At 35.3% G+C, this 22768-nt stretch overlaps 1 pseudogene; it reads right to left on the reverse strand.

The window, feature by feature from the left end:
* Window positions 1-10207: 10207 nt before the first annotated feature.
* LOC119532510 lies at window positions 10208-11104 on the reverse strand (annotated as a pseudogene).
* Window positions 11105-22768: the final 11664 nt, after the last annotated feature.

The following is a 22768-nucleotide window of genomic DNA, read 5'->3' on the forward strand; positions in this document are numbered from 1 at the left end:
TAATTTTTTGAAGAGTTTGAGCAGATTGAATGCTTGGTAGAATTGACATGTGAAGACATCTGGTCCTGGGATGTTTTTTGGGGGGAGTTTTTGATGACTGACTCTATCAATGGTGATTGGTTTGTTGAGGTTGTCTATTACTTCTTGAGTCAATCTTAGTTGTTTATGTTTTTCTAGGAAGTTCTCCATTTCATCAAAGTTTTCTTCTCATTATCTCCTTTATTTTTGCAGGGTCAGTAGTTATGTCTCCTTTCCCATTTCTCCATTTCTGAGTGCATTTGTTTGCATCTTCTCTTTTTTATTTTTTGTTATCCAAGCTAGGGTTCCATCAATTTTGCTGATTTTCTCAAAGAACCAGCTACTAGTTTTGTTGATTCTCTCTATTGTTTTCCTGTTCTCAATTTCATCAACTTCTGTTCTAATCTTTATTATTTCTTTCCTTCTGTTTGCTTTGCTGTTAGGTTACTCTTCTTTCTCTAGTTACTCCAGATGGACAGTTAAATCCTCAATTTTTATTCTGTCTTCTTTTTTAATATAGGAATTTAGGGCAATAAATTTCCCTCTCAGCACCATGTTTGCTGCATCCCATAAGCTTTTGTATGTTGTGTTTCATTGTCATTTGCCTCAAGGTATTTACAAATTTCTCTTGTAACTTCTTCCTTTCCCCACTGGTTTTCTAAGAGTTGTTTAGACTCCATATGTCTGTGAATTTTACAATCTTCTGCCTGTTATTTATTTCCAACTTCATTCCATTATGATCTGAGAAAGCTTTTTATATAATGTCAATATTCAATTTTTTGAAGTTTCTTTGTGACACTTGTGTTCTACCCTAGAGAATGTTCCATAAGCATTTAAGAAAAATGTGTATACTGATGTTGTGTGGTGGAGTTTTCTATACATGTTGGTCAAATATAATTCATTTATCATACAATTCATCATCTTCATTTCCTTATTCATCTTCCATCTAGATATTCTATTCATTGATGACAGCAGTTTATTCATGTCTTCCACTAATATTGTAGAAGAACCTGTCTCTCATCTTAATGTTTGCCTCATAAATTTTGTGGCACTCTGGCTTGGTATATAAAGACTTATGATTTCTATGTTTTCTTGATGAAATGACACTTTTATTAATATATATTGTCCTTATTTTTCTCTTTGAATTGTTTCACTTTTGATGTGTAATTTGCCTGATATTAATATAGCTACTTCTGCTTTTTTCTGGTTGCTGTCTGCATGAAATATCTTTTTCCAACCTTTCATTTTCAGCCTACTTTTGTAATGGTGTCTAAAGTGAGTTTCTTGTAGACAGCATATACATGGGTCCTGTTTTTTAATCCATTCTGCCAGTCTGTGTCTTTTTATAGGAGAGTTTAATCTATTAACATTTAGTGTTATTATTGTTGGGCATTAATTTCTTCTACCATTTTGTCTTTTGGATTTTATATGTCATATCTTATTTTTTCTCTCTGTCTCCTTTTACCATTCTTGATAATCTTAATTTCTACATTCTTCTTCAAACCTCTTTTGCCTTTTCCAGTCATCTCATAGCACTCCCTTTAGTATTTCTTGTAGTGCTGTTCTCTTATCAACAAACTCTCTCAGTGTCTGTTTGCCTGAAAATATTTTAATCTCTCCCTCATTTTTGAAGGACAGTTTTGCTGGATATAGAATTTTTCATTGGTGGTTCTTCTCTTTCATTATCTTAAATATGTAATATGACTGTCTTCTAGCCTCCGTGGTTTCTGCAGAGAAATCTGTACACAGTCTTATTGAGCTTCTCTTGTATGTGCTGGATTGCTTTTTTCTTGCTGCTTTCAGAATTATCTCTTTGTCTTTGACCTTGGACAATATTATCAGTAAGGATCTTGAAGTAGGTCTCTTGGAATGTATTCTGTTTTCAGTAAACTGTATTTTTGTATCTGTAATTTTCTGTCTTTCATAAGAGTTGGAAATCTTTCAGTGACTATTTCTTCTATTATTCTTTATGCCCCATTTACCTTTTCTTCTCCTTCTGGGATACTCATACCACATATATTCCTGTGCTTCATGTAGTTCCTCAGCTCTCTAATACCCTGTTCATATTTTTCCATTCCTTTCACCAGCTGTTCTTTTGTGTGTATGAATCAAATGTTTTCTCTTCCAAGTCACTGATTCTTTCATCTGCCTGTTCATATACACTGTTGTATCCCTCCACTGTGTTTTTCATCTCCTCCATTATGCCCTTCATTCCCACAAGTTCTGCCATTGGTTTTGTCAACTTTACAAATTCTCCTTTCTGATCATCCAGTGCTTTCTTTATGTCCTTCAACTCTTTTGCTATATCTTCCCTCAGTTCATTGAACCAATTTTTCATTAGTTTTCTCAACATCTGTATCTTGGTTGAGCTATTAGTTTGTTCCATTGTCTGTTCCATAGTTTCGTGTTTCCTTGTATGGCTCATTATCTTAAGTTTTCTAGGTATCTGATTTTCTTGATTGGTTTATTCTGTAGCTCATTTTAACTCTCTTACCTAGGGTTTTCTTGTTGGTTGGTTTTGTTCTCTAACCTTCATTGCTCAGTTCAACTTATTCTAGGACTTTAACTTAGATTCTATTTATATGATCATAGCTTTTCATCTCTTGTTTTTCTGTTTATTGCCCTGCCTCTTTGTAGCCTTTTTGCAAGACAGTCTCTTCAGATATGATCAATCCCAGTCAGGTTTTCCCAGTCCAGAGAGACCCAGGCCTCAGAAGGAGATTATGGAGTTAACCTGAGAATGACACTCTCCTGTGAAGCCTTTAGTCTCTACTTTTCATTTCCTTTCCAGAAGGTGGAACTTGTCAGTCCACAGCTTCCCCACCAATGTAAGGAGTTGTGAAGACTTTACTTCTCTCAGTGACTCTGACCTTGTTGAGGGCACGGCTGACTGAATTTTGTTTCTGAATTCCATACCTTGTGGTCTGGGTTCCATGACAGAGGACTGCCAATCGATCTGGAACACAACTTTTTCTTGGGGGAGGTAAGGTATTTATGGAGTTGTCTGCCCCACTAGACATTACTTTGCCTTTGAGAGCTATCTTAGCTCTGCTTTTGCCTGGGTTCAGAGACCAATTGCACGCCTTTGAGGGTTTCTATAATGAGCTACATAGCATAGTTATTTTTTAAAGGAGAAAAGGATAAAAGAAGAAAAAAGAAAAAAAGAAAGTTCCAGTATAGACTATGTAAAGAAAATCCTTAAGTCTTATTATCTCTTCCTACTGGATAGTTACTCTGAGAAAACTTTAATTCCACCCTTGCAGGGGGCAGGTTGACACAGGATTTCTGATGGACTATTGAAATACAAAAAATATGGATTTAAAGAGAAGTTGAAAAGGAAACAAGGAACCAGAAAAAAATGGCTTTTCAGAAAAGAGCCCTGGCTTTCAGGGTTTGCATATGTGCCTGATTCTTTGGAGCCCAGCATTTCTCTGTATTATGCTCACCCACAGTTCTGAAAGTCTCTGGTTTTTTGTTCATTTTTTGTTTGTTTGTTTTTACCTATCCCATTCTCCTCTCTGCTGCTGTGACTGCTCCCAGATTCTCCAGTGTCTGGTCTTAGTTTATCTATGGTGGATATTTTTGTTCAGCAGTCAGTTTTTAAATCAGTCCATCAACTGGGGCTGGGTTGAGCCTCCCTTCTCATTACCAGCACTGACAGCCCTCTCATCCCATGGGAAATCAGCCATAAAACAGTCCACCTTGCTGGCAGGGTATCACATGAGTACTGGCCATGGGAAATTACAGGTTTCACTGATCTCAGCTGTTCCACATGTTCCAGACTGTTGTATGATGCATGAATGATCATAGCTTTCCCTGCAGTGTCTGTTGCATATTGTTCCTGGATATCTACCAGCTGCCTCAGAGTAGTAACTAAAATGCACACCTCACCACTCCACCATCTTGCACCCCCCTTTTTTAAATCAATGATTGTTTCTTTGACAATATTTTTCAGATAAATTGATCCCTGGAATTTGAATCAAAAATCAGTGATTCTTGACACAGTTGGTTTGTCAGATATGTTACCTGAATTCCAATATAAAGCTCCCTTTATTTTTTAAAGTGAGGGAAGCCTATTTTATTTTTGCAGTTTTCTGTTTGACATTCCACCTTAAAAATTCCTAAATTGGCAGTGAATTGGTGGAAGGAAATAGTGAATGTATTCATTACCATTGCACTAATTAAATAGGGTATCATTTGGATGAATACAGCAGGTAAACAGACAACTAGAGATATGTTTTAATGAATATTTGAGATATGATGAAGGAAAAGAGATAAATTGAAGATTTGAGATAGGGTGAGGGTAAAGAGATAAATTGAATAAAGTTTGCTATAGGAAGAAAGGACAACCAAAGCCCAAACATTTTCCTGATTTATAAGAGCAGACAGAAGATTGCAGGTGTGGGTATAACCAAAGAACGAAAAAAAAAAGTTCAGTGGTTACAGATCAGTGTATCTTCAAGAAAAAAAAAAAATCCTCATTTTGCTTTCATACTATCTTGAATAAAACTGCCAAACTTTATCTTTAGCTATATCATCATGTAACTTTCCTACTCAAACATTTGACAGTTACACCCTATTTCCTATTTCCAGATATTTTTAGTCAAAAATATCTCTGTCTTTATTTTTCAGACCCAGTATAATCCTTTCCCAACCTACTCATCACATAATAGTTCTCCAAGGTGCCCTTCAGCTGTAGTTGGACTAGAATCCCCCACCTCACTTCCTTCATACCATGTGCCCTGTTAATGTCTACCTGAGGACCCTTCTGTATATTACTTAAACCATCCATAATTCTGCACTTCCTTTTCTTTTTAAATCTTAAATTTTAAAATAAGACCAATTTTCACCTCTGCTGTCATACTCTTTGTTCTAACCCCTCTTCTCTTCATTTTTATTGAATCACTGCTATTTCCAAAGTGGTTATTAATTGAGTGTTCTGTGCTTTCAGTTTCTGTCAGTCTCTTGGCATAGTGTGAACTCATTGTGGTAAAGAATCTGATATAAATTACTTGGTCCAATGCACAGAGTCTTCTTGGAAATGACTGTTTACTGTAACTCATTATATGCAAAATATTTAAAATCTCCCTGGCACATGCCAAACTTTATTTGCATTGTCTTGTTTTGGGGACATTGCAACCTCTTGTTTCTCCTCCTCCCTCTCTTGTTGCTTTCCACATATTTAGTTGTTTTATTACAAACTTTCCCAAAGTAGATGTGTTCCAATATGTTATCCTCAATCACTTTTTCCTGAGTAGAAATAAAATAATCTGTTGATCTTTGAGCTATATGTTTTTTTTTAATTTGTGATAAAATCCTATCTTTATACCTTAAGAAAACAGAAGTCCAGAGAAATAATTTGGCATGTATAAGGTAGCAGTTTCTGTAGGGCCTTTACAAGAGATTGCTTTAACACCTCATTGCATGGCATTCCCTGGTCTATTTAGATGAGTCTACAAAATGTAGTTGTATGAACTGCTACTGTACATGTTATTTCTGCTAAAAGACTTCCGGTCTTCTCAGTGTAAAGTGTTTGTCTTCCCTAGTAATCCCAATTTTAGATACAACATTTCTTTTTGGTAATTGTTTTGATGCATGTTTTATTTCTTAATCCCTATTGTACATTCTTTGGAAACTGGAGATGTTAAACTTAACACTTGACACAGTGCCTTGAACGTAGATTGCATTTGCACTTGAGAGATTTTATCTCTAAGAAGTGAATGGAAATCTCTGCCTTTTGAAGGCATTATAAGCTTTTGAAGTAAGTGTCAGATGGAGGAAGTAATTTCTGGTTAACAACATTATTTCTACATAAAACAAAATAACAGTTCCCTTCCCATGGTTTGGTCATGATGGATTCCTGGGAAAATGGTCTCACAAAAGATTGGTCTGAAAACTCTAAATCTTGGGGAGACCATTTTCTTCTTATAGAATATTACTTCATCTCACTAAAAGGTATCTTCTTACAAGCTTCTGTGAGGCTCAAACACTGTGCTTTGATATGTGGTTTACCCTAGAAATTTCTGGGGTCCTGAAAACATGCAACTTCAACCAACTGACATTCCAGCACACAGATCCCCCTTGGTTTCTTATTTTTTTGTACTGTGTAACTCACCCTGGGTGAGATCAATGTCACTCCCCAAGCTCACCCATCCATTCCAATCACAGCGCATAGATATTAAGACATCATTGATCCTAAGCCCATATTAACAGTGTCCTGTTCATCTTGGATAGATTCTTCCTCACCTCCCATAACTATCAGGTGTTTATGCAACATTACTCTGTGATGTTATCACTTGCCAAGGTGTCTTCTACTTTGAACAACAGAAGAGCCTGGAGCTGACACTATATGGATAAAAAGGTTTTTCTTTTTCTAGAAGACTCCAATTAGATAGAAAAGTGGGAAAAAATCTGATGGCTTTGAGCAATGGAAAATGGTGCTGATGAAAGAAAGTTTACCAGTGGTAATGGAATCTAGGACTTTTGAAAGTGTGAATAAACCAAACTACACATATGTTAAGCAATAATTAAACATGGTTTCTGAAATTTGTTGCTGTGAACCTGACCTAAAGAGGAATAGCTCATAACATTATCTTATTCACACTGTAGATATTAATTAAACTGTTTATTTGTGATGTCACCTATCACATGCTACAACACTTATTACATATCTCAAATATGTGTCAAGTTTTATATATTTGATTCATTGAGAAGGATAAAATATGCTCCTTTTTGCTGAGTCTCTTTCATATGCTTCTAATCCTCTAGTAAGGTCTGTTACTGTCACATGCACACACATAAACACACACACACAAACACACATGAGTTCATGCACCTGTGAACTAGAACCAATTTGTAGTTCTTTTACTCTCCACATCTGTTATTTTAAAAATGTTGACTTAAGTTATAATTTTCAGGTTTTATTTTCCAGTATTTTAGAGTCTACTCTAAAATAGAATCTAGGAATTGGAAAAGATTTCATTCCTTTATCAAAAAGACTTAAGTTGATGCAAGTGATCCCCCCCCCCTTTTGAATGCTTTGTGGGGTCCAATTAGAATGGTTATGTGAAACAAAATTTTGTGGCCCATTTTGATGTGAAATAATTTGTTTTCATAAGTGATTTTCATCTTTGATTTATTTGTCACTTTTTTGTCCATTTCAGTTCCTCAAAGTATGCTTTTAAAGGGATGATCAGAACTTGATCTAAAAATTTCAGGAGATATATTAATTTCATATACATGTCTAAGTGAAAACAAAATTAAGTAAGTTTGGTCAAAATAAGGATACTGCTAGCTTGCATAAATATTTTACTTTTCAAGAAGGTATTGCAGAAGTGCTTGTAAACAGTTTTAGTTGTAATATCTTTACATTCTGTCTCCTTGACTATGATTCAGAGGTGTGATTTGTACAAGGAAATGTTTTATATATTAAAGAAATCAGATGTTGCTGATTTTCATCAAGTTTGTCATAAGTCAAGCTTTGGTGGGATCTAATATGGCATTATAGAGAGGAGTGGAAACTAGTTAGTCCCCCTGGAAAAACTAATAAACAACCAAGAACAACTAGTAAATAATCCAGAAAAACTGCCAGGGGACAAACATGACCATCCACTCATCACACACCAAACTGAATTGGGAGGAATGCCCAAGACTGCAGCATAAAATCTATAAGTAAAACCATGGATCAATCCAGGAGACCCCTCTCACATGGCTCAAGCTGCAAAGCCTCATGGTGCTAGAGAGCAGCTCTCTCCAAGCAAGTGAATGCAGCTCAGCTAAGCTCCAACTGGGGTTTTAATTAACAAGCATGAACTGTTTGATACAAGCTAAAAATCTCCAACAAGCAGACAGAGGCTTTGGGTGAAGACTGACCTTGGAGAGCCAGAGGGTGACATGGACTGGCCCTGAAGGGGGCTTTCTGTCCCTGTATGGGCTCAGTAAAGAAAGACAGCAATTTTCAGTTCCCAGTGTTGTGACCCAGACAAGGGTGGAGATAGCAGAGGCAGAGAGAGACCATTCAAATGCTAATGACCTCTCCCTATGGTTCTATGTTCCCTAAGAGGAAAGGGGTGGGGCCAAGCTCTACTACCTGCCTTCCATTCAGAACAACACCCTGAGCCTGGGGGAAAACAGCCATGGGCCACACTTCCTTACACCAGTCTGGAGTTACAGGCTGACAGGTGTCACCTGCTGGGCAGGAAGCCACAGTGACCTGAGGCCTCACAGAGTGCACTAATCTTCTAAGACACATCCTCAGGGAAAGCAGGTATGGTGTAGTTCTTTCTTCTGGTAACAGAGCCTTTTTTGGTCTGGGAAAACCTGATTGAGATAACCAAGGAAACCATGAGTAGACAACAGAAAACTACAATCTACACTAAGAGAAATGAAGTTATGGCCCAGCCAAAGGAACAAACTTACATTTCAACTGAGATACAGGAACTTAAACAACAAATACTAGGTCAATTCAAAAAGTTTAGGGAGGATATGACAAAAGAGATGGACCATATAATGATAATACAGGATTTACATAAGGTAGAAATTGAAAGTTTGAGAAACCAACTGGCAGAATCTATGGAAATAAAAGGCAAAACAAAAGAGATGATAGACACAGTGGAAATATACAACAGCAGATCTCAAGAGACAGAAGAAAACACTCAGGAACTGGAGAACAAGGCACCTGAACAAAAGAGCAGATAGAGAAAAGAATGAAAAAATATAAACAACATCTCCAGGAACTTAAGGACAAAACAAAAATCAGGAATGTACATGTCATTGGTGTCCCCAGAGGAGAAGACAAGGGAAAAGGAGCAAAAGAAATAACAGAGGAAGCAATCAATGAAAATTTCCCATTTCTTATGAAAGAAATAAAATTATGGATCCAAAAGTGCAGCAAACCCCAAAAAGAATAAACTTGAATAGGCCCATGCCAAGACACTTAATTCTCAGATTATCAAACATCTAAGATAAAGAGAGAATCCTGAAAACAGCAAGAGAAAAGCAATCATCACATACAAAGGAAGTTTCATAAGACTATGTGTGGATTTCTCAATAGAAACCATAGAAGCAAGAAGTGGGGTGATATATTTAAGATACTGAAAGAGAAAAAACACCAATGAAGAATCCTATATCTGGCAAAACTGTCCTTCAAATATGAGGGAGAGATTAAAATATTTTCAAACAGAAAATGACAGAGTTTGTGAACAAGATACCTGCTCTACAGGAAACACTAAAGGAAGCACTGCAGACTGAAAGGAAAAGCAGGAGAGAGGGGTTTGGAACACAATTTTAGGAGATAGTAGCATAGCAATGTAATTACACTGAAAAAAGATGACTGTAAGTATGGTTGAAAGAAGAAGGTTAGGACCATGTGGGACACCAGAACAAAAGACAAAAGTTAAAGACTGGGACTGTGTAACTCAGGGAAACCTAGGGTGCTCAATAAAAGGTATAAATATATTTTTTAAAAAAATACTCTCCCACCCACCAAACAAATCCTTAACCACTTTTTAAAATGATTCATTATACCATTTTAATGCAAAGAGAATATTAGAGATATTAGAAGGAAACAAAAAGTGTCTGACTCACATTTTGCTCCCAAACCTTTTCACACTTAACAGTTGTATTTTGAAGGTGTAAGCTAAGAATTTTAAATTTTTTTCAAATATTTTGTCCACATGTATCTAAAGAATTATATTTGAAAACAACAATGCTAAGAACTAAAACACATACTTCAAACTTTTAAAAATAAAATAATTACAAAATTTCACAATTTTAATCTCAAATCCATATATGATAAAAAACCAAATGAGTCACATGTTCAGATACTCTTTCTCAGTTTGCATGACTATGCTGATGTATATCAAGCCACAAATTCAATATTTGGCACTGAAATTTATATGAACACAATTGTATACAAAAGTCCAATTAAATGCAAAATCCATTACTTATTAAATACCATCATGTTTCATTATTCTCATAACATAAAATTTGATTCTTTCAAAGTCATTTGGGGTTTCCAAGAAGGTGACTTTAATTGGTACAAAATGAAGTTATATGAAAACTGTTTAAGGATTCAAAGCACATTAGCTCTGAAATATTAAACAATATGCAGACAAAAATTGGAAGTATGGTTTTCACAAAAATACTTTAAATTATTTTGGTTATTTGCTCTTCATGATTTTTCATGTGTTTAGCTACTAGCAGTGCATGTGTGCATCCTCTTTTCTACGTCATTATCAGGTGATATCTGGTTGCTTTTCTTCTTGATGCACCTATTAACTAACTGCTATAGTTCCTCTGAGTAGTGATCTGAAGGAAGAGGTGTGATAGTCACACTGTTCTATCTTCTTACACAGGGGATATAAGTTAGTTTCTTTCACCACAGAAAGGACTCTGCAATGCAGCCATCTCATAGAGTAGACAGCCAAGTGACCAGATGTCAGATTTGAAGTTGTATCCATTTTGGTGTATACTCTCTAGAGACATAATAAGGTATACCCAGTAAAGAATATGCAGCTGTGATTTTGGAGCTAAAAATCTGGCTAAGCCCAAGATCTCCAACGTTTACCACCTCTGTGGCTGTAACAGACATATTGGCTGGTTATATATATTTATGCATGACTCATTGAGAATTCATATGTTCCAATACACTGCAGAGCTGAACAATGCACTTCCAAACTGTTCTTTCATGAATTAATCTCTTTTGTTTCTTGAAATGCTTTATTATTCTGGATAGATCACCAGCATCTGCTAGTTCCAAAACTATGTTTAGTTCATTATCTTCAATGAATGATGCATAATATTTAATTACATTTGGGTGACTGAGTTGCTTAAGGAGATCTGTTTCTTTGATGAAATTAGAATGTGTTTTGCCATACATTAAATTAAATATTTGTACTTTTTTTTAATGCTACTGCTACTTCATGGAAGAGATTTATGGAGTAAATCACTAAATTGCCTGTGACCAATTTTCTCTTCTTTGAAACTTTGGCTAATGTATTTATAGTCCCATATCTGGTCCTAAAGCCTTCTGTGTTTCGAACTGAGGAACAGGTGACCCTTGCATTCCTTGGGATTTGTTGTTCATTATCTGGTCCTAAAGCCTTCTGTGTTTCGAACTGAGGAACAGGTGACCCTTGCATTCCTTGGGATTTGTTGTTCATTATCTGAAGCAAAAGGAAATTTAAAATCAGGAAGTTGGGAATTTTCCATTCTACCACCAGTGAGAGCCCTGGGGCTGGTGGGGGTGAGACCTAGAACCCATCTTCCACCTTCCACCACACCAAACATGTGAATGCTGCAGGTGCAGGCACCCACACTGTGCACTGCTAGGTGCATCCAGAGTGCAAGCCCAGTGGCTGCCCTTCCTCCAAGGACTCCTGCTTTCTCCTCCCTTTCAATTAGTTTTGATTCTCTGCACTTATGCTAATGCCTTCTCTCCATTCCATCCCCCTCTGCCCAAAAGAAATTTGTTCTACACAATTCTCCCTTACCATGGCACTTTTGTCTTTTTTCCTATTTCCTCAGGATCCTACTTAGGACTGGATTGCAGTATATCTAAAAGAGCTCTCTTTCCTGCATTTCTGAGATAAATTGTTTCCACATTTAACAAGAGCATTTAACACATACAATAATGAAAATTAAAGGTACCTGAAAAACAAGCAAGTGGGTGTATTTAGATGAGTTCCAAGGGATATCATAGGAATTATGTATAGGGAACTCATGGGATGTTGTTAATACAGTATTCCTTACCATCAGTGGTGGTTAAACAGAGCATTCACTTTATGATAATTTATTATGCTTAACATTTAGATGATGTGTTTATGCTATATCTCAATAAAATTTAAAATAAAAAGTCACATCATATATATGGTGGGTGCTAACTCAAACTTATACATAGAACAGGTCAATCTAAAGGAGAATGGTCAGGGATACCCCCAGTCTTCTGACTTCTCATAAATAAAAATTTACAATGACTGTATTTTGCCCTTTATTAAAAATAATATGAAATGGCAATTATAAATTATAATAAAATTAATAAAAAATCAAATTTGTTATATAACTGCAGCATATCAAACATTGTTCAAGATTTGGGGGAAGAGACAAAGATAAAAGTGTCCCTGAATTTTTTGGCATATTTAACTGCAATATCTGGCTTTGATTCTGATCCTTACAAAGCTGTACAAAGTGTTGAGCAATTAGTTACATGGGAGATGGAAAAGCTGATATTCAAAGCAAATTATTGTCTCTCCCAAGCAACAAACAGATGGGAGCCTCAAAACCATATCTTCTGAATCCTCATCCAATAATCTGTTGCCAAATCATGATATTGCTATCAACTGTTAGAAAATTTCCTTAGGCAAGAAGGGTGCTCCACAGTGTTTGCAGCTCTCAGGTTGTTAAGGCCAATAATAAGACCTGGGCAGTGTCCCTCAGGGAGCAAATGTTTAATAAATCTTGTGTTCCTTTTCTGTAGGACACCATCTTCGCTGGTCTACCAAGGACCTAATGACCCATGATTGAGGGGCAGCCAGACCCCTCTGGGGTCTTTTTTCAGGTGAGGGATATGAAACTTATATTAACTGAGCACTTGCTTCTGTGCATTTATTTCATAATAATATGAAAAATTCTTATAAAGGATGGCAAAATATTTATTAAATACACAGGAAAGTTTCAAACAAAAAGGAATAATAGGAAAAGTTGAAAATATTTAGACTTTTATTTAGTGTGGAGAAGTGATTGCAGACCACTACTGACTTTGAATGAAGTCAATTCCTGCTAACAGATCTGTAAACAATGTGAGAACAAAATGTATGAATCATCAGTGCCAGACTCCAGAATGCAGTTAGACAAGGTTGGACAATTGTAACACTGGATTATTTCATGACATGGACAGGTTAGGAAGCTAAAATAGGAGACCAGTTCACAAACACATAACTAACTAAAACCAGAAGAGCTTTGATAATCATTGTAAGTTATTACTGTCTTGAGGTTAAATCTTTTTAAATCTGAACATCTATCTTGATCTTGCCACACATTTACCAGACATTCCTGCATGTGCCTTTTTTCAAAATTCCAGAACTTCAAAGTTGAGAATTCTAAATGTTTATTTCTCCACTATATTCCTTTGATTTGTACAACTTGCTGAGAATATATGTGATACATATATGCCTATAGAATCAACTGTGATTAATCCATATTTATTTTACTTTGCATAGCCTTATATATTTAAATTATTAGATTTTATTCATCATGTAAGCAAAGACAGGGATCTTTATTTTGTTCTGTGTTGCTTTCCAAGAACTAAAAATCTTCCTGATACAAATATATCCTCAATAATTATTAGTTGAATGATTGAATGAGAAATTTTATTTTAGAAGACTTTAACACTAAAGAGTACAAATTTCATTTAAAAATATTCTTTTTTGTTTTTCTTTTTCCTGCACATTCCAGGGTTGAAGAGTTGCAGTGGAATCTGGAGGTCAAAGAAATTGGTTGAATTTTACAAGCTCACACAAAATTGCATGTCAAAGGAGAGCTGGAAACAAAAAAACTACTCAAATTTTTCCAAATTCACCAAGTTTTCTCCAGTTTCTACAAAGTCTGGAAAAATTTTGGCTTCTGAGAAGAAACATCACTGGCTTATGATAGTCTTGCATATTCTTTATCCTTTGCAAGCAGGAGGTAAGTCTTTTATGTAGGCATTTGCTCATGCTAGTGGGGAAAAGAAAGATGATTTCCTCCATATTGACTGAAAACTTAGATGTGAAAGCTGTTAGGTTTAGGCCCTGGCCCTCACCCCAACCCCCACCCTTAGAAATTCTGTGCCTCAACAATAAACCAACACCCTTCCTCCAGGAATTCTGCAAGTTTGCCATAAAGCCACCACCATACATGTCCTAGGAACCCTGCACATCTACAATTAGCCCCCACCCCCACCTTCAGGAATTCTGAGTGCTTGCCATAATGTTTAAGTTATAAACTTTCCCACTCAAATCCCCACTCTCCAGTCCCCACTCCCCAAGCTCCTGCTTTCAAACCAACAAATGGAAACTTGCTGGATACTCCCATACCCCAAAGTGACCACTGAGAAACTGCCAACATATACCTGCCAGCCTTCCTATCCCTGGACAAAGAACTTCCCAACAGTCATCCTTTATAAGCCCTACTGTTGCCCTAGTTTGGGGCTGTCACCATTTTCTTAGGCTTCAGCTCACCTTCACATTGCTGGGCAATAAAACTCCTTTTGATGGGGTTTTCATCTCTTCTTGATTAAAAAGAAAAAGCTGGTATTACTCATATCTGTTGTTGTCATTAAAATTGTTCATTCTCTGAATTTTCAATGTGCTTAACTGAAGTGAGAAGGGATTTTAACATATTATCCAAGAAATTTAGAAAGTTGCCATCAGGAAACCTGTTTGAACATAGTTTAAACCACATCTCTTGACCTCACCTGTCTGGAAACTAATGTAGGCAAAGTAAAATCAGTTAATTGATTGCCTTCCCAGACTACATTTCTAAGGGAGTAGAGTAATATTATTTTGACATAAGGCAAGATTAAACATAAATAATGGTTATTTCTTATTTGAAGGGGCCTTTTTAGAAATCATATACTTTTATTGTAGAATATAACATATATACATAGAAGTGATAACTTTCCCAGTGCAATTTAGCAAACAGAGATCAAATTTCAAAAAATATTATGGGTTACATTTCCACAGATTCATTGATTTCCTTATTGTGAAATATAACATATATACAAAAAGGTAATATCTTTCAAAGTGTGTTTTAACAAGTAGTTATGTAAAAATATTTCCAAAAATGTTATGAGTTACACTAACACAGTTTCAATTTATTCCTTATTGTAAAATATAACATACATACAAAAAGGTGATAACTTTCAAATTGCAATATAAGAAGGAGCTATGGAACAAATTTGAAATGATGCTATAGGTTGCAGTTCCACCATTTCAATTCTTTCCTTCTAGCTATTCTAATACACTAGCAATGAAAAAAAAAAAAAAAAGAAAATTGTATAGAGATTCAGCATTCATAATCCTTTGTTAGATTCCATCTTGTCTGTTGCTAACCCTTCTCTGGTTTAATCAGTTTCCCAACCTTCAAAGATGTCTATGCAGTAACACCCTAACTTGTTCATGTTGAAAATGGGTGTAGACATTATGTGAAAAGGGGACACATCTGCTCTGGTGAAACTTATGGTTTTAAATGGGAGGCTAAGCTCATCTGTAATTATGCATAGAAGTCACCTACAGACAACTACTTTTGTTGCTCAAATGTAGACTTTATCCCTCCAACCATAACTCTGCAAATACATTCATCACCTTCTCCCCAATGTGGGACAGGACCCCCAGGTGAATGATTCTCCCTGGTGATCTGGGACACAGAACCTGGGATTGAGCCAGATCTTGCAATTGAGTGTTTGAGAATTCCTTTTTGACCCAAAAAGGGGAAAAGAAAGGCAACAAAATAAGGTTTCAGCAGCTAAGAGAATTCAAACAGAGTCAAGAGGCTGTTCTGGAGGTTACTCCTATGCAAGCTTTAACTAGATATGCCAAGGGACCACAATATGATAATGTCAAGTCAATAGTATTCCTGAAAACTTTAAAGAATTCTCAGATACCTGTCTGAGACTCTATAAAAGTTTCACTCACTAAGTTTGTTCTTCAGAAATGTAAATCCTTCAGAGAACTACTATGGCAGTCAAGTCCCAAAACCCAGAGGCAATAGCCTCTTCAAGAACATTGAAAGGGACTTTTGAAGATTGTAATCATCTTTATCTTCAAGTATTTTTTAAGAAGATTATGAAATATACTGTGCATGTATTCATAATTTCAGTCTAAATATGGAAAACTGAACCAGTTCTCCAGTTTTATTGTGTGTATATGTTTGAGGCAATGAATGCTTTCATAATCTTGTATATTTTCTATGATATCTATTCTATATACTGGCAAAACTAGATAAGGCCTGAAGATGACTAAAACACACTGTTATATACTGGTCAGTTTTGATTTCAGAAATTAATTCAGTTCTTCCCATTTTGGAGACTGTTCTCTTCCCATTGTTACCAATAGTGGGGAAATACTTTTTGCAAAGGAGAGATCCTAAAAATTATAGCCAACATTTCAATAATATGATGCAGTTCCAGATACTGTTGTAAGAGGCCTTACATATATTATTTCATTTAATATTTGCAGTGATACTGAGGAGGGGATTGTTATGCCCATTGCAAAATGAGGAACTCAAGTAGTGAATTGCGTAGTGTTTTATGACTGGTAAGGGGCAGACTCCAGGCAATTTATGACCAGACTCTGCACACTTAATAGACTGAACTGCCCCAAGAGTGAAAGGTACCATGATATCTTAGAGTATGATATACTGTAGAAAACAGATTTACCCTAGACACCTTGCTTTATTCAAAGAGACAAGTCCCTACCATTTGGGGGCATTCTTTGGTATGCATTTCTCTTCTCTTTGCTGAAGAACTATTCCACATTTCTATTACATTAGTTTGTTTCTATTTTATTTCACACTTCGTGATTTTTTATGAGTGTAGATAAGTGAGTACCTTAAAATATAATCTACTGTGGCCAAAGTCCATATTTAAAAATGGGAACATATATTTCAGGTAAACATTTTGTAGCATGAGGCTTAAAGTTTGGGGAGGAATCAGATGAATTCTTCTCTAGGACACAGGTATAGATATGGGCAATAGTGTGTGTTATCCTGTCACAGAAACTTGACATCCTGCATAGGAATAGCCTTCCTAGAGGAGACCAAAATATACATCTTAGTGTAAATCACTAATGGGACTCCAAGTGTAAATTTTTGCCACATCAGTTAATATCCAGAGGTTGAAATACTGAGATGAAGAAAACTATCTATTTATTGCCCATGTTTTTAATTTATGGTTTATCATTGAATTTTTAATTAAATTATTGTATTTATGTAACCTATGATAATTGTCTAAAAAAGAAAATAAAGTCAGAAAAAATGAATTCTACTGATAGTGAAAACTTTTATTAATGTTATAATTACATGTACATCATATATATTTATATATATATTAAATTAATAATGAGGAGTTTAAAATGTGCTCAAGAGTACAATGAGATTGTCATCACATGCTAATGGATCTAGATCCACCTTATTTTTCAAAGAATTCTTGGAATTCTACTTTCATTAAAAAATTGTTATTTATCTTGTCTCCAATTAGCAGATGCCTAGGATACCTCAGGTTTCTATCCATTACAAGCAATACCAAGAAGTATAATTTTTACAAATTAAAATTGCCCATCCATCTGATTCTTTCCATGCCAAATTTTTCTAGGAAAGGAAGCTTGCACAGATTTTTAAAGGCACTTATATTGTTTTGGTTCTCTCTAAAAGAAAAGTGATACCTATTTCCATTCCCTCCAGTTATTTATGAGAGGCATTCATAAATACTCAATGTTAATACAACCCAGGTATCACCTAGAGGCTCAAGTTGAATAAGATTGGCCCATAACCATTTCTACACTATGTGGTTTTTGCAGAAGAAGAGAAAGTGACTGTTTCTCTCTGGTGTGAAGCCTGTTGAGAAGGCTTTAGTAATGTACTATAGGGAAAATTAAATGTTTAAGTTATATATAAGTTTCAACCCTCTGCTTTTGGCCATACAATGTGCCTAGATGAATACAATCAGACCTTTGTCTTCACATTTCATCTCATCATGAGTACTGGTTGATTTACTATTAGCAACTTGTCTCAATTACTTTTAAAAACTAACATTATTTATTGGAGTGTTAGTCTCTTATTGCTGCCTAACAAATATCCTACATTTTGTGTCTTAAAAAACACAGATTTATAGTGCTAGATTCTGAAAGTCAGTCCAAAATGGGACTCTTGGGTAAACATCAAGATATTTAAAAGGCTGCATTTCTTGTAATGCTTTCTGGGGAGAAGGCATTCTTGCCTCTTCCAGCTTCTAGAGCCTTCCCACACTCCTTGGATCCTGGGTCCCATTCCAGCAATCACATCACTTTAACATTTCCTCCACCATCACATCTCCTTTTCTTGCTCTCTTGCCTCCCTCTTTACCTAATATGGATCATTGTGATTATGTTTGGGTCATGTAGACAACTTGAAAGGACCTCCTCATTTCAAACTCTTTAACTTAGTCACATCTGTCAAAGCATTTGTTCAAGATTATGTTCATTGGTTCCAGGGATTAGAATGCATGAATAAGAGCATGTATATCTTCAAGGGACAATTATTCTGCCTCATAGAGTTCATTTCATTTAACACTAAATTATGCCCATCACAGCATTATTACATTTAATATAATCAAAAATAACAAGCCTATGATCATTATAAGACATTTTTTCCTAATAGGAATACTTGCTGCTAAGTACAATGCTTTTCTTTGCTTTATCTGTTAATGTAAACATTAATTTGTAGATTAATGCATTTACAGTAGAGTCTCTAGATAGATAATATTTAAGCTGTACTTATCTTTTGCAGATAATTGGGACCTAACTGAATGAAGAACTATCATAACAAAGGCATATTCAGAAGACAAAAGAGGTAATGGATACCTTGTTTACTGTAAATTACACTGATTTCTTAGGACCTCTATCCAAGAAATTATATTGAGTTTGTTTCAGTGCATAATTATCTTAAATTTGCAGTTATAAAACCTCTTTGACTTATATGTACAAATTGATTGTTGTTTGATTTTAGAAAACATTTATTTATTTCCGTTACAAAAATTAACTTCATTATTACAAAATTTAAGTGGATCCTGTGCCATGTGCTCTATCCAGGTCACAAATGCTCCCTCACCCCCACAAGCAGTCACTTTACTGACTTTCACAATAACCACTTCCTTGTTTTAGTTTGGTATTACCCATTATTTATTCCTAAACCATACAATGTGTTTTTGCCTGTTTTAAAATTTTATAAAGAGTAGACTCATTCTATATATGGTCAAAAGGTTTCAAAGGATTTTGCATCTTTCATTAAGCATCATTATCCATGTTAAAAAAAATAAGTGGATCCTATTTTATGGCAAATTTGTTTGGATTTAAGATAAACACAAAGATCTGGCTTTTTTCAAAATTTATGTCCTTTTATTGTATCTCACAGAACATATCTTAAAGTATGTTAAAGGGATTCTATCAGTAATGTATCCTTTAAAAACATAAAAATTAAACCATTTGCATTTTAATAACCTGCATTAGTTTAATATTCTTTTATTTACTTATTCAACAGATGCTATGTGCCCAACAGTCATATGGAAGGTGGGAACACACACTGAATACAATAGCTAAAACCCTTACCATGAGCTTACTTGTTATAGGCAGGTGATTATATACATATATATATTATATACATATATAATATATATGTATATACATATATATTTATATACATATATAATATATATGTATATACATATATAATACACATATATAGACACACACATGAGTGTGTTAGATCATGTTCAGAAAATTTGAAGAAATATAAGAACACAAAGTAAATTGTGCTGAGGTTGATTTTATAATGAAATGTACAGAAGGTGACTTTTCAGCAAATGCCTGAAGGATGCAAGGGATGAACATGCACAGATGTGGGGAGGAGACCCCAGACAAAGGAAGAAGCAGCTGCAGAGGCTTGAAGTGCAGAGGACCAGTGAGGAGTCTGCTGGACCTGCAACATGGGAGCAAGTGGGCAAAGGGGGGGAAAGGGATGATTTCATAGGGTAAAGTAGTAAAGGAAGATGGGCCTTACAGTGGAATATGAAGCCATCATTGCAGGAATTTGAACAGAGTTTCCATATCTGACATGAGATATAGTAGACTATTTGAACATTGTGTTAAGACAAGACTAACAGATTATAAGACAGAAGGCAGGGAGATTGTGGGGAAGTTAACCCATGTGAATTATAATAATGGTTTAAACCTGGCTACTATTAACCATGGAGGTGGTGAGAAATATATGAAATTGAAATGATTTTATAATTTTTGAGTAAAGTTTCTGGATAAATTTAATAAGATTAGAGATGGAGAAGCAGAAATGAGGTCAGATCTAGATACCAGGCTGTGAGGCTTGCTGATTATTCTGCATGCAAGAGAAGCAGGGAGATATGAGTTTGAGAAGGAAAATGGGCAGGGCATGTGCATGAGGGTAGCATTCCATGAAACAGGTATGACTAGCAGAGGAGAGAACTTAGTGGAATTGGAATGATATATGTGGGAGTAGTGAGGTTTCAGAAGCCCCAGAGATATCAGGTTAGATGATTCAAATTTTCAGGATTTTATAAGCAACTTGGGCACAGATTGATCACAAGGGACATTAAAAATGTGATGAGTCATCAGTGAGTGAGATGAGTATAACAGAGAAGGATTCTAAGGACTGGACAGAACTAAAGAAGTAAACTCAAGAATCTCCTTGTGGTCAGATCCTTCCTTGGTTTTCCCATCATTGACATCATGAGTAGCCTCACCTGTGAACTATCCAAGACTTATTCTGCAAGTTAAGTTTTCAGGGTAACATAGTCCTCTGTCCAGTCCCTCACTGCACCACTGGGGAGTACAGAATTCAGATGGCCAATATACATTAAATTAAAAATACTAACTGGATTAGAAATTTGAAATTCTGAGTATATCAACTATCTTTGTTTTAAATACCATGTTTTCTTGCATGATTACTGCCAATATTTAACCAAGCTAAACCTTTTCTCATGGTCCACATTCAACACTGCATCCTCAAGGATGTCCAATTTCCATGTCTACCATATCAAACCCAAACTCTAGACAACTCCTTAAACCTGCTTCTCCTTGGTCTCTGCCTTATTCCTTGTACATGGATTCCATCCTGACAGGTGTTTAGGCCAAAGTTTGAGGTCTCCCTGGACTTCTGACTTTTCACTTCACATCTATCTTTCAGAAACCCTCCTCATCTGACCACTTTTTCTTTATGTCCTCCTTACTAATCTTGTCAGAAACAATTTTGTATCTTTCAGGATGGTTATGTTTGGCTCCTGAACACCCTTCTTCTTTCTTATCCCTATAGTTTCTTTAGGGCATGAAAAATAGTTGTTTTTGGTGTTTGCAGTGTTTTACTTATACTCAGTAAGTAATATTATGCATTACACATTCATTAAGTAAACTTTATTATTTATGAAAATCTATTTCTCTCTAGTCTGGTTGATCTTTTTTCTTCTTATCCTATTTCCTGCTAAGAGAGTGGTACCAACATCTCCTATTCAGATTTGGGGTTTCTTTCACATATTTAATTCTGTCAGTTTTCAAAAGCTGTGAACTTTGCATCAAAGTACTTTCATTTAGCATGATTTTAAATTATATTTTTATATAAGAGAATTTGTAGGCTTACAGAAAAGTCATGTAAAATATACAATGTTCCTATAACAAACTATTGTAGACATTCTGTATTAGTTTTATACCATTGTTACAACTGAAGCAAGAATAGTAAAATAGAATTATCAAATATAGTCCATAGTTTACATTAGGTATATTTTCCCATTTACCACCCTAATGTTAACATCTTGTATTAGCGGATTGTGCCTTCTTTATAATTCCTGAAATAACATTCTTATGCTTGTACTATAAACCCCAGTCCACTTTCCACAACAGCATTCACTGTATTATCTGTCCCATGTTTTAACTTCTATCTTTCATTCTAGTTATGTACACCACACAAATTTCTCCATTCAATCACATTCACATACATAATTCAGTGCTGTTAATTCAATGCAGATAAGTATGCTACTATCACTACCATCCATTTCCAAACCTATACAATCATCCTAAATAGAAGTTCTGTACATATTACCACCAGTTCCCCATTCTCTATGCCAGACTAGCTATCTTCTAGTAACCTCTATGCTAGGTTCTAACACTGCAATTGTGGTTATTTTAATAGGTTCATATAAGTGAGGTCATACAATATTTGCCTTTTGTACCAGGCATATTTTACTCATCATTATGTCCTCAGTTACATCCATGTTGCTGCATGCATCTGGACTTCATTCTTTTACACCTGAGTAATATCCCATCCTATGTAGAGACCACATTCTGTTTTTTCATTCATCATTTTGTCCCTTGGGTTGGTGCCATCTTTTGTCAGTTGTTAATGTTGCTGTTTGAATATCAGTGCACAAATATCTGTTCATGTCCCTGCTGTCAATTTTTCTGAGTATATACCTAGTAGCAGGATTTCTGGGTCATATGGTACTTCTATGCATAGTTTCCTGAGGAAGTGACAAACTGGTTTCCACAGGACTATAAAAGTTTATGTTCCCACCAGCAAATAATGAGTGTCCCTATTTCACATCTTCTCCAACACTTCTAACAAACAGTGTTTTATTTTAATAGTAGCCTTTCTGCTGTGTGAAATGATATCTCATTTTGGTTTTGATTTGTATTTCCCCAATTGCAAGTGATGTTGAGCAAATTTTCATGTGCTTTTCTTTCCCATCATATTTCCTCTTTGGAAAAATGTCTATTGAAGTCAGGCCATTTTTATTGCAACTTTTATTGAGATATATTCACATAACATACAATCATCCAAAGTGTGGAATCAATTGTCAACAGTGTCATCATATACTTGTTCATTCATCACCACATTCAATTTTTTGAACATTTTCATTAATCCAAGAAATAAAGATGAAAATAAGAATAAAATTAAAATGAAAAGCAAAAAATTCATCCAGAATAGTTCACACTGTTTC

This window comes from Choloepus didactylus, chromosome 4 (genome assembly GCF_015220235.1).
Source record: "Choloepus didactylus isolate mChoDid1 chromosome 4, mChoDid1.pri, whole genome shotgun sequence".
Classification (NCBI taxonomy): Eukaryota; Metazoa; Chordata; class Mammalia; order Pilosa; family Megalonychidae; genus Choloepus; species Choloepus didactylus.